This window comes from Erithacus rubecula (assembly GCF_903797595.1).
Source record: "Erithacus rubecula genome assembly, chromosome: 5".
Classification (NCBI taxonomy): Eukaryota; Metazoa; Chordata; class Aves; order Passeriformes; family Muscicapidae; genus Erithacus; species Erithacus rubecula.
This window is the reverse complement of record NC_136687.1, coordinates 64,730,059-64,744,328: the sequence shown is the minus strand read 5'-3', so window position 1 is coordinate 64,744,328 and position 14,270 is coordinate 64,730,059.

Sequence of the window (14,270 nt, the reverse complement as noted above, 5' to 3'; positions counted from 1 at the left end):
TGGAGGCAGACAGAAATGTAATGCCAAACCCTGGCAAACACAGCCAAAAGCAGTGTGTGCCTGGCTCTATGCACCCAAACTGAAGCTTTCTTGGCCCAAGAGATAATCAGTCCCATGGAGACAACATGGAACTGTTTTAAAGTCAGAAAAAAAAATCCTTTTTGCAACACTGCTATCTTGTCAAGAAAACTGCTATGGTATGAAAGATGGATCACATAAAGGATGGGCAACAGCCCACAGAGAGTGTATGGACTTCCAAGATTTTACCATTACACACTGGTCTTTGCCAAGTGGAGGAGAAAACATGCCAGCAAAAATAGTTCTTGCTCCCAAGATGAGACCAATTACACTCACTTTGTTCCAGGCCAACAGCTTCTGGTTTCCCCCAGGTTCTGACTCGGGGTTGGGGGGGGGTCACTGCCTCTTACAGACACTTTTCCTCACAGTGCTCATCCAAGTTTCTGGCCAGAGGAGTACTGTGGCAGGTAATTCCAGGTCTGACCCTGTGTGGGTTTTGGCATGCAGTCCATCACTCCATCCAGTGTGATGCTTTTGTCCTGGTGAGCAAACCCTATAAAGCTGTGGCCTCACTTCTGGCAGTTTGCATCTTCTTTTTGTACCAGTGCCACAGTCAAATTCAGTGTCACAGCCTCAGTTTAAACACCATTTGTTTATACACAGCCTGTGGTTTCTCCAGGCAAGATTAGGCACATATAATCCTTCCTCAAAACAGGAGCTGCTCTAAATATTACAGTATTTAGAATATAAATATAAAGGAAGCAAGCCTTAGGATTACTGTGGTACACCATATAGCCCAATAAGACACACATGGAGTACTACATACCTTAAAACTCCTAATATTTTTTTAATGCGTTTTCAGAATATTTAAGTCATCTAAACAAGCTAGCTAAAGAACTGACTTGAAAACATTTGGATCTGGACATCTACTACACACATTACATTACACTCTTTTCTAGTTAAGAAAATGCAACAGCTGATATAAATCAACAAAGCTTCTTTGATTTCAGTGCAGTGGTGCCAATTCATAATGTACAAGGATTTAGCTGTACTGTTCCAGCTAAAAACCAAAATTTTATTCAAGCTGTCCAAATACACTTTTGACTCACATTTAAGAAAGAAGAAAAGAGACAGACATGTTTTGATGAGATGATGATCAACAAGAGGTGCCTCCTCCTTTCCAACAAATGCACATTTGTACAGCACTGACAACTCTCCAAGTCCCACCTTTCTCTCAAAGGAATAACATGGAATAACCTCATCCTACTTGCACAGCATTCCTGTCTCTCTTCAGATAATTCCCTCACCTCAAATATTTCCTTTTGATGTCTCAGGACACACAAGACCACCAGCTTAGGAAAGGAGTCTGTCACCTGTGACCTTTAAAAGGAACTAACTCAGAAAGATGGAAAAAAATACCAGCAAGGAGCAAAAACCCTGCAGGGAATTTGATGCAAGAAGCAACACAGGTACTCACCAGTGCTCAGTGTCCTTCTTTTACAGGCAGAGCTGTGTGCACACGTGCATAAATTCTGCTTCCAAGTCATATGGGAGGTCTCACTCTTCCCTGCCTGCTGGGATCCTGTAACAAGGACTTCTGTCACCCTGAAACACATCTCTGACTGCTGACTTCTCTTATTCACAGGACAGAGAAGAGCTGAACTGCTGAGGATGGAGAAGACAAGCTCCTTCTCTGCTGTGCCCAAAACAGAGTATTCATGCATTTGACATATATACAATTTGCTTCAGAATAAGATGCTACCACTGTCATTTTGTCAACACAGAAAACAAAAAAGGTGGTTAAGAATAACACTGTCTTCAGATATAATCTCAACACAAGAGTCTTAGTTCTGGGTTGAGCACCTGGTAATGCTGTCTCTGTGCTGCAAGCAGAGAAATCAGAGGTCACATACCCAAGAAATATTTACTGATTTATTTCTTTAAAGAAAGAAGCATGTAAGAAAATGAACTTAAAAACTACACTTATTTTCTCTTGCTTCACTTTAATTAGATTACCCTATTTGAGTTTAAAAGACTTAGCTAAACTATATTAATCTGTATCCACCAGCTACAGATTTTTGCCATAGAATGTAAATGGCACATTTAAATGTTATTAGCATACAAACTAAATTACTTTTAGAAAGAACTGAGTCTACAGATGCTGTGTTTTCATTTTTACATACAGATACCAATACACACAGTTTTAATTCCTCTGCTCTCTTGCAGCCAGTACACAAACAAAAACTTTCTGATTTTTTCTTTTCCTTGATCTTGTTGGAGGAAAAACCAAAAAAGCACAACATCAAAACCATTAGACATTCTAAATCATTATGTTACTTCCACACTTCAAGACCAGGCTATAAAATTAACAATAATTATTATCTAACTACCACTGCCATTAATGGGAATCCCACCACTGATATCAATGAATCAGGCAATTAAGCCAGTTTTCACATTTGTTCCAAAGTTTTAGTTAATAAAGAGTTGATTAATGTTAAATAGAAAGATGCCCAAACCAGATCCTAATATTTACACTGGACACAAACAATGGGAAATATGAGATACACAATAGTTCCACTTATAATTTGCCAACTGAATCCTGGATTAAGACAAAACACTGTTATTCAACATCTAAAACAACTGGAAGTGAGATCAGAGTCAAATCCAGAATTTGCTGGAGAAAATGGAGAAGACTTGAGGGAAAAACCCAGTCTTTAGACTTGTTTTCTCCTTGAAAACATTGCCAGATGAGACAGTCTCATCAATTCTGCAACACAGCCTGACATGTAAATTAACAGTTATGAGGATAAGAAGTATTAATTTACTGTCCCTGCACTTTCAGTGGAAACACAAAAAATTTATCTGTAATTTCCCCTAGAAACTGAGAGCTTGCTTTCCCTATGTGCTCTTGGAACAAGTGCAAAGCAAATGATCAAAAAAAGCAACCCACCAAATACAAAAAATAGACTCCATTAGCAATTTCACTGTCTACAGTCATTTGAAGACTGAATCCTGAGCTGCACTTGAAGGGAGGAAAAAGAAGGATCCTGAAAAGTAACTTGGCCTTACCAAACTGTACCTCAAGATCTGCAAACACACAGCTGTCCCTGACCTCAAGCCACAGCTGTATGCAAACCTGCCACTGTTCTCTGCCCCTGAGCCATCACAATAGGGATTCCTCCGAAGACAAAGAGGACTTATTTCTCAAAAAAATTATTTCAGCTGCAAGTATAAACTTCACTTACCTGCTGAATCATGCCAGTCCTTAGTCTGAAGCAAAGAAAACCTGATTTCTGTTCTCATTCAGAGACAAGATTTACAAAATATTATGTTGATGGCTTATCAGGGTGCTTTTCACTGACTACTCTTCTTTTTAGCTAACTTCAAACCACTGTGAGCAAAAGAGAAAACAATGGCTGACAACCAAAGCAAAGAAAGACATTTTTCAATGTTAAGAATAAACTTCAAATTTGGAGTTTTGGGCAGATCATTTTGACACAGATTCTGTTTCCCACTATATTTTCAGTCAATTTCTCCAGCTTCCCACTACATATACATAAATCAGACACACACTTTCTTAATTATTGCAGGGAGTGGCATTATAAATCTCTGCTTTTCCCAAGATCTATAACCTCATAAAATTAGAATAATGTGCATCATCTCTCTTGCATAGCTTCTGGCATATCATTTTCGCCCTCCTTCCAGCATAATTGAATACTCCGTGGGATATTTGTAGTAATAGTCATCAGTCACTCTAATGAAAGAAGTCTGGAAAAAATATGGCAGTTTAACTATCAGATGCCATTTCATAAAAATAAATGCTAATGTTTTCCAAGTACATATGATGTTCTTAATATTATTAAACTTGGAATCTGTTGGTGAAGGCATCTGTATATTGAGCCATCAGGACTGGAGCTAAAACTATTTGGAGAAAATAGGAGTAATTTACAGTGAATTTTGTGACATTTCCCTATCACCAATACACCCACATAAGGGACAGGACAGACATGGGCTGCTCTCAGGAGACTAACTCGTGCCCCTTTTTATTACCTAATAAACCTACACTGTAACTCTATAAGCATAACCTCTGAATACTAGGTGGTATTTAATTACATGAGCAACCCCACTGATTTAAGTCATATATAAGGGGTAAGAGTCTATTCCTCATGGACAAAATTTAGAAATCTGGAAGTTAATTTGCTTTCCTATTTTAGTTTCTGGTTACCAAATATTCAATTGATTTGCTTATTGCTTTCCCACAACAAATGCAGATGCATTCTGTTTAAATTTCTATCTCAGAGCTGCTATCAGCTGAGTTTAAATTTCTATTTGAGTACAAGCTACTATTTTTAGAGAATTGCTCCTATTGCAAAAACCACAGAAAAAGGCTGCTCACCAAATGTGGTAATAAGCACTGAAGATAAATCTTGGGCATTGAGATAAACACAGTGTAATACAATTTAAATTGACTGGAGATGCTACCACTCAGAATTACCCTAAATTCAGCAGAGTAATTTCATCTTGAACAAAACAACAAAGAAACGAAAGAAACTCTTTGCATAGTAGTTACTGGCTTTTGTGGGGTCAGTTCTAATGAACCTGGGAGAGTAAGGACCACAACATACACAGCTCTGAAATTTCCAAAACCCAGGCTCAAGCCATGCTTTAGAAGTACACTGCCAGCAAAACTGTTCCTTTGAAGAATTCAGCTTTGATTTTCACCAAAATTCCTCTTAGTCTAGAAGCTTCTTACCTCCTACATTTAGTGTAGCTACCACCATGTTCACTACGCAGTTTATTTCCTCAGCAAATCACCAAACTCAGTAGACATGCAGTAGAAATTAAGGTAACAGGATACTGATTTTTCCAAGAGCTTCTCCATGACAAATATGGTATTTAATAAAATGATTCCATTGCCCAACCTGGAATTTTATGCTCCCTCTGAGCATGACATATCTTGCACCTATGAAGTCAATCAAACGCCAATGTTATTTTTGCTTTTATTACCCAGGGCCAGTAGAGTAGTTTCAGTAAAAATAATTTATACCAACTGTTTCCAGTTAATGGAAATTCAAAGTCTTCAGACAGTGTTTTTTATTTCTGGTGCTTGAATACTCAAAGAAATAGTGAAGTATAATTGATACCATATGCTTTTTATTGTTTTCCACATGAAAGAATCACAATTTCCAGTGGATCATCGAATTCTGCTGTGGCACTGTGCCAAATCATCAAACACCAAGGTCACATGTGATGAAGGTACAGTGTTCAAAGCAGGAATAGCATGTATCATATCTTGGAATTGAAGGTTTTTCTGACTATGCCCAGACAAGAAATTTACTGGGGTTTTCTGCAGTCTACAAAGCATCTCCTTGTAAATTATGGGCACATGCCCAAGAAAATGTGCAAATATTCATCACAAAACAACAGGATTACAAAACATTATCAGTTCAAAAAGTACATTACAGTAGAGCCAGACCAGTGTTTCAGACACTTCAGAAATGTTAATAACCATCAAATCTGAAATTAACTGCACCTACCATATTTCAGGAATAGCACTGACACAGAAAAATTGTCTCTTTGTCCCACAATTGTGCCTTCAGAAGCATCATGTTTGCTGATTGTTTAGAGTATTAATTTAATCTGCTTTTCTTGTCTGCTTCAAAAAATCACAGCTAAAGGGCTATTTTTAGAAAATCCTGCAAATCTTTCTGCTCTGGGAAAAAACCCTACTTATTACTTTGCCTGCAAGTCTACAGCAGGCTGAGTAACTGGATCTTTTTATCATTTGAATTGATTTTGTGATACTACTTCCCACCTTTACTTCTGCTGTATCATTTCAAGCTGAGAACTTCTGGAAGGAGAACATCACTTTCATGATGTGTGTCTTACACAATGGAGAAATTAGAAACACATTCAGGAACTGGAATTCCAACAGCACAGGACAATCAAAAACCAAGGTGTGAGACTACCCACAAAGTCATACAAGTGGCTTTTAGCTTGGACAAGGCTTAAAGAAACAGGAGACAGCTTCCTTTCTCTCAAAATTTGTTCTTAAGGTCATAAAAGGAACAGTGTAACACAGGGAATGACCAAGTATCAGGATTAAATCTGGAGTTACAAAGTCTGAACTGCTTACAGGGGTATTGCACATGCATCTGTCATCAGCACAGCAACTTCTCTTTTCTGTGTCATATACAAAACCATTTTTAAAATAATGGACATAGCACCAAAAGAATTCACCAAAGGCTGAGGAACCAAAACTTTCTTCTAACAATGTGTGATGTCAATTTGCATCTTTTATCCAATGGTAGGAGTTTTGTAGAGAAACAGGAACCCAGGCAGATTTTATCTCTCTACTTCTCAGGCAGGAAATTTAATTTTTTGCCTTCTGGAAAGGTTTCAGTTGCAAAAACTTTTGAAGGAACATAATGACAGTACGATCTAAATTGAAGGTTTAAAAGAGAGGAAACAGTAAATTTATGGCAGGGACTATGCTATAATCCAATATCTTGGCCTTTGTTAGAGGCAGAACAAAGATCACCCCAGGGCTTGAATGACTCCGGGGACAATCTGAGAATCTGTCACCATGGCTCCTCCAGGTCACAGATGAATTGATGGAAAAAGCAACCCTCCCTAAAAACATGACCAGGGAAAGAACTCTGAGAAAGACTCCCCTTAGTTCTTTCTGAAAAAAAAACAACTACAAAATGGCAATATTGCTGTTTTAAAGTTTTCCCTAATTTTTGCCTTTCTCCTTTTTCTTGTTCATATATAACTTAGCCATGAAGTTAATTTCTGAAAACATCTCAGGGAGTTTCTGCAATCTGCTGGCAGAATAGAGACAGCTCAGGATAGAACCAGGTCCCCAACATTTCCCACAACCAAACAAAAACCTACACACCTTAGAAACATTTATTTTTCCTTTCACGTGATTGTTAAGGCAGGAATGAGAATTCTTCATTTTTTCTTGAGAGACGAGAAAAACTTCCAGAAATTCTCATTCTGAAGAAAGAATCAGAGATTTATCCACCTGTCATCTCTACAAAGCAGTATCTATTGTGAGATGAGATGCAAAAATAGCAGTAGTATGCATATGAGATGTAAATCAAATTTTTACCTATCAGATATGTATGAATATAAATCGAGTGCTAATACCTACCTGCTATGGTTTTACACTCAAGAGGACATTTTATATTTGTATATTTTTCTAAACTGGTTATGAAAATGGAGTTTTATCCTTGCAGCTATTGTATTTTTCTTGTCCTCATCTACTTACTTTTCTTTTGTTGATTTTAAATTATACATTCCTGGGTGTCTGCCTAAGGAAATTTGGACATTCTCAAAGAATGGGGGATGCTTACGTCTCTCCCAGCAAGGGGAAATAAGATGTGGTTTTGCTGGAAATTGCTTTAAAGAAAATAAAAGGACTGGGGAGGAATCTGAAGTATTAAAACCCATGTTAGTCCAGCTCCCTGTTGTGAATTCAGCAGCAGTTTACATCCAGTTTGGTTTGCGTCTTGCCCTTGTTTTCTAAAATAATTTATATTTATGTTAAACACATACCAACTTCACCCTGTAAAAATGTTTAAATCTCTCACAAATGAGCTTCTGTGTAAATACTGTTGGATAAACAATACTCAAAGAAGTTGAGACACTGTAACAAATAATTGGAGCTGATAGCTACAGCCATGAAATGCTTTTGCCAGGGGCAAAGAAATTAATAACCTTGCTGTTGGATTGCACCATCTCTAATGCAAAATGCTTGTCTTTACTATTTATTTAGACATGTGCAATGAGACATGAATCCCCTGGAGGAAGCTTATAGAGCCATCACAAGGGGGTCTGGGGGTTGATTCTGATGTGTTCTTGTCTGTATTTCCAGCTCTACATATATAAGTTAAGAAGCAAAACAGCTCCATTCTCCAGCAGAAATTTTGTCACTTGGCTTGAGAGATAGCAAGGCATTAATTAGTTTACTGTCACTCCTATATCCTGCCTCCTTGAAAATTTTATTTGAGGGAGGCACTAGCAGCAATATGTGCTGATGATGAGTGCATTCCACTCCTTCAGGTGAACTCTGAGGATTTACTATACTAAATGTACTTTCAAGCCATAGGTGTATAGCCTTTCTTTCTATATATTGTTATACATGTCCCACAGATTGTATTCCCTCTTGTTGCACAAAACCCATCTGGAAGTGCTTCCAGTTGTACACAGTTCCTATTTCTTTGTTGAATATATCCAACAGAATGGCCAGGACAAATGGGAGGAAGGACAAACTTTTAAAAATAAACAGGAGACAGTTCTCGGCTTTGCACCACTTGTTCAACCCCAGCTACACAACTGAATTAACAACACTTTTGCCAGAAACCTCTGCCTGTTCATTTACTCCTGTTTACAGTGGAATATTTAACAGGCTCTCAGTTCTGTGGAAAGGGCAATGCAATTTCACCTTGTTACTGCTGCACATTCACATGGTCAGCTCTTCTCTTCGTGCTCCTTCGCAGCCTGGAGCAGCTCTGGACTTCAGGGCCAACAGCTTGAATGCAATTATCCAATCTCTCCAGTTACTTCACACTCTCCTGTGAGAATATTCTGAGCCATCTGCTGTCAGCACCAGTAGGTCTGCAGTCCCTGGAAGCATGTAAATTAGCTCAGGGTCAAAGAACACAAAAATCTCTTTTCCCAAATGCTGGTCACAATGTGGCCTTGCAAGTCACAGCTCTCACAATCCCATCCTAAATTCAATCTATGGCCACATCTCATCATGAGAGCCAGGAGCTGCATGGTTCTAAGATGCTAGGTTTTGATTTTAACTTATTTTCACCATGGGTCAGTGCAGATAATAAGTGAATGTACTGCTGATTTTCAAAAGCTGTGTGTTTCCCTGCTGAACTCTGCTTTAGCACTTAATTCACTTGAATACAATTAAGTACAGAATAGAGACAGCCCAGGTGAGCATGGAGGAATTATTCCCTTCTAGAGTTGCCACCAAAGCAAGTGAGACTTAAATCCCAGCTGAGAGCCCAGGAATTCCCCAAACTCCCTCATCCAGGAGACAGATGATGAACTAGTCCCCCACTTGCCAGCTATGCCACACAGTGAGGAAGATAATCATGACAGCTTTTGCATTAAACAGCTCCAAGCTGACACATACAACTGCTTATTAAGTCTCATCAAGGATCTACAGCTGGGACTAGAGGTGGTCAGAGGTGGATTTTGGATTTTTTTTTTTTTTTTTCCCTGAAAAAGGCAGTATTTCACTGCCATAGAAGCTAATGAAAAAAACCCCAGGTGCCAGATCGTGCCTTGCTCCCTTTACTAAGCAGAGCACCAGTTTGGGACTTTGGAACACTGCCCTGTGACAAAGGGTCTTGCATCCTTCTCCAGAAACCCTCTGCTTCGCTTAGGGCAATGTAGATTGTACAGAAAAAATAAATCAAAATGCCACAGGTCTCTCTGGAATGAGCTAGGATTAGAAAATTACACTAGAATACCAACAGAGAAGATCAAATTCAATTTTGGCATTCAGAGCCAAACTCTGCAACACTAGAAGAGTTTTTGGCTCTCTTTCAGCTTACTTAGACAGTAGCACTGACTCTGCAATTACATTTTTCAGTATGGCAAAGTGGTTATTATCTCTCTCTCTTTTATTCACATTTGTCACAGCAACTTCCAATCAAGCACAAAAAGTTTATACAAGATAAATGTGACTGAGCAAATCTGAACCTCAGCATCACTTTTCCTTCCCTTTCAAGACAGCAAATGAAGACAAAAAAATGTTCCTGGAAGATTAACTTGATTAATAAAACCATCTGCAGGCTCAGTGCTGAAAAAAAGCAAAACTCCTCCTTTGATCCTTTTACTAGGAACCGTATCAATATAGATAATGATATAGATAAATGTCCCATTTTTCTAACAAAGTAACATGAGGCAAACAGCAGAGATATACATTGCTATGTATGCAGAGAACCCACTAAAAAAACTCAGATAATCTAGAATATTTTGTGTTAATGAGGAACTACGACTGATAAATTCTGATGATACTGGAAAGCTGTAGGAGAAATATTTTAACACAGGCACTGTCCAAGCCAATTAGCAAACTCATCTGATTACACTAATCCCCAAAGTAGGAAAACACACCAGGGATTTCCAGCTAATAACTTTCCTACCTGAAACTGAAAAGGTAGCAAGGGCTCAAGGCTGGCAGACTGCAGCACAGATTTGCACCCATGTACAGGAAGGTCATGGGTTTCATAAGTCAACTGCTAGATGCAGTTAATGCCTGAGCTCTGCTCATCTGAATACTCTTCAGACTCCCCTCACATATTTGAAAAGCACTGAACAGTCCTTACAGTATCTTGTAGCAGTTCTTCAGCAAATGCTGCCTGGAACTGACAGCATCCATAAGCCTTGAAATACAGTGCCCTGGTAGAAGAGGTGGACATAAATCCTGGCCCTTTCAGCAAAAACCATGAGTGTCTCAAGCATGTCTGTTTCCTCTCCTTTTAACTTCTCCATGGAGACAGGCACTGCTTATGCACATTATATCCATATTCTGCTTTATGCTACAGATAAAATATTGCTAATGTGATCTTCTGAATGTAATCAGAACAGCTACAACCAATGTCATAGCTAACATGACATGATTGAGAGGAAATAGAAATATGCTTTATGGGCTTTTCTGTACTTTACCTGTTCTAGTTCACTTCGGTGAACTTAATTCATTGCATAAATTATACCAATATTTTTCAATCATGCATACTGTGGACTAAATCATAGCAAAAGATGTGAGGTTATAACAGGATAATGACAAGAGAGTACTGAAATCAAGAATACCTGTAGACAGGTAACAAAACACAGGAATTTTTATCTGTTTTTTGGAGATCAGCATCTATGTTCTCACCATATATTTTACCCTGGTTTTCCCTTTTCCCTCTATTCTTGAAACATCAATTGTCAAGCAATGCTTTTGGTCAGCACGCACCAGTAAATACATTTCTCCATGTGGAATTCCTGCACACATTTCCTCAGCAGTTCCTGACAGGTTACCTGTGAACCAAGTATTTAATTTCAACTGTTTACCTGCTGTCTACAAAATTACCAACAACAACAATTTTAAGAAGAAATTATTATTATTGCCCAACATCAATCTCCATCACACCCAGGAGAGTCTCACTGATGTCTTTCAAGGGAACAGGCTCTGGCCAACAGAGGATTTTTAAAATCCCCTCCTCAACAACAGGAGGGAAGCACAAACCACCATAATCACATTAAGAAAGATCAGAAACATGTAAGCAGTCTGTTAGGCAGGTCATTTCCAAATTAAGACCCCATCCAGAAAAAATTATAAAGAGACCAACCTCTGCCCCATGTGGAGATGATCACAGGAGTGAGGGCAGCATCTCTAAATAAATCCTTATGCCCCCTCCACAAAGACTGCACAAAGCAGTGCAGAGAACTCTAGGGAGCCACAACAGCACTCTGTTTCATATTCTTCCAGGAATATATTCTCTTTGGTGTGAAAACATTTGGGTCTTCTTTACCCTCACATTACTTGCTCTCAGATCACCAAGCAAGACACAATTATTAAATCTGCAGATGAACCTGTATTATAAGAATTTAGGGTTATGAAAGATAAACAGAATAAACATTCCTGCTATTGCCTTTTTTTCTGCTAATTGTTCATATTTTCTGTTTTTTTCTGGCAAAAAAAGTAGGATTCACACAAACAGTGGAAATCATCCTCCAAACAGCACACTATTCCATTAGAAAAGCAAGGCTTCCTAAGTGGTGATAATGTACAACAGAGCATGGGAGTCACTGGTGCAAGCTGCTGCTGCTGCTGCTATGGAATTGCTTGGAAAACATTTCTCTCCCCTCTGGCAGGCTGCATTCGTGCTGTGAGCTGAACAACCAAGTTTGAATTGGGAATTCTGCCTGCAGGAAAGGCACGTATCACACAAAGGAATAAATAAAAGCTCAATTTTCTGTCCAAAAACAAACCTCATCAGGAAACTTTCTCTCAACCTTTGCAGAGTGCAAGGGCTCACTGTGGGTAGCACTCAGTTGTGTAAACAGGGCTGTGCAGTGGCATTTTGGCTCCCCCAGGCCATGTCTCCCTGTCTCCATGAGGCTGACAAATGAGTCAGGACCTCGTGCCCTTCTGGCAAATGCAGGCCCAAGTGAGCTGTCCTGGGGCATCTTCCACAGCACAGCAGGGATAAAGGCTCAGGAAACCAAATCCCACCCACAGTGCACGACTCCCCAGTACCAGGGCCTGCAGCATCAGGTCTGTTACAAGCAATTCATCTTTTTTGCTGGCTGGCTTTTGTCATGGAAGCAATCTGACCAGAGCATGCACAAAAAGATATGAAGAAGGAAAACAAGAGAATATGGACTGAAGTGTAGAGTCCTGAAATACCCAGACAGGCATCCCAAGGCAAAAAAATTCCTGCCAGCAAGGCTCTCCTTCCCAGGCATCTGCTCCTGCTATTGTCATTGACATTTGCATTTACTTTCTCTCACCTTGCAGCGTGGAGCAGCATCTGAGTGCTGCACAGTGGTAACAGGTGGTGATAATCCCACAGATTTCCTTCAAGATATTATCGGAAATGAAGTTTTCACTGCCTGGCCCACACTACTCATGGAAAAATGTGCAAGAGTAAGGAGGACAGCTGGGTGGGGAGGATCTGCTTCTGATTAGAGGGGAGGAATATTGTGCACTTTGCATGAAGGCTCCAAGACCAGAAATCATCCTATGCCAATGCTGGCATCTGCCTCTGAATTTTAATCTTACTGACTCCACAGGCACCTAATTCCAGGGGCAGCTGATGCTCTGCTCTCCCAACACATGCTCTATTTACAGCAACACTCAGCCATTTTGGAGGCACTGTGCTCCTCCTGCACTTGGAAAGAAGTGATAGAATTTATCTCTTTGTTCTTTCTGAGCACAGAGAACAACACTGCGTCTTGAACATATCAAAAAATTACTTCCTGAGTAAGTACAAAACGATTTTCTACAAACTCACCGTGGCTGATAGTCAAAATAAATCAAACTGCAAACAATATTGTCCAAAGGTCCTCAGTTAACTAACTGCCAGTCTCATCAGAGAAAACAGACATTACATGCCCATATGCCATAAATTCCTAAAAGTTTTCCATTGCTGCTTTGCAGTGGAAGATCCACTAAACTCAGGAACTTAGACAGAGCCATAAATACAGCAGTAAGGTGCAATTAAACACCTCCCAGTGTAAGCCATGGGTTTTACACTCATTTTGCAGCAGTATAAAACAGTTACATCCAGCACAGGCTAGCAATGAATCAGCCATTCCGTGCTGCACTGGCACTTGGACAACAGGAGCTATCCCACAGTCAATGGAATCTCTTTTCATTTCAGGAGAGGATAAAGTTTTGTCCCCCCTCCAAGGAAATCCCTGAGGGATTTATGTTCCAGAATGGACTCCAAAGCAAACACCCAAAGTGATGATGCACTGAATTACCTTCAAACCTGAAAACCACAGCAGTTGATACTGCACAGCACTTTCCCAGTTTAAGGTCAGAGGAGTGGGATTGCTCACTCAGGCCAAGAGCTGGGCTCTGCTGCTCCAAGGATCAGTGCTCGTTTATCTACACAGTACTGAGTTGCACATTATGGCTGTTCCAAGCCAAAGCAAACTCAGAGGTCTTTGCACTCCTTTTCCAGTTACTTTTGTTATGAATTTGAGTGGAGGTCCATAAAGAAACCCAAGCAGCACATGCAGAGGGGTGAATGTCATCAAGCAGCAAGGCTCAAAGGGTAGGAATTGTGCTTTCTTCAAGAGAAGAGATGACAAACTCAGAGCATGTAGATTTCTAGTAGTGTTGGCTAATGTAGAATGACTTTGTGCATTTTAACAGAATTGCAAACGTCATCAGAATTCTTGCATGCAATCCCTGATACCAGAGGAAAAAAAAATCAGAAAAATTCTGAATGGTATTCCAAACATGATTTCATTAAATGTCTATCACCACATGCACAAATGTAATAAATCTGATAAAGGAAGCAAACAAGAAAGCAAACTATGCCCAGTTATTTGCAATGGTGCCATTAACACTAAATCTCCTCAAGCCCAGACCAACTTCCAGAGGCTTAAGTTGAGTATGTGGATTCCAAGAGCCTGAAGCCAGAAAAAGAGAGACATCACCAGCTCCACATCCTTGGCTGATTGCAAGGCATGTGAGAGCTTTGATGTGAGTGCAGAATACACAC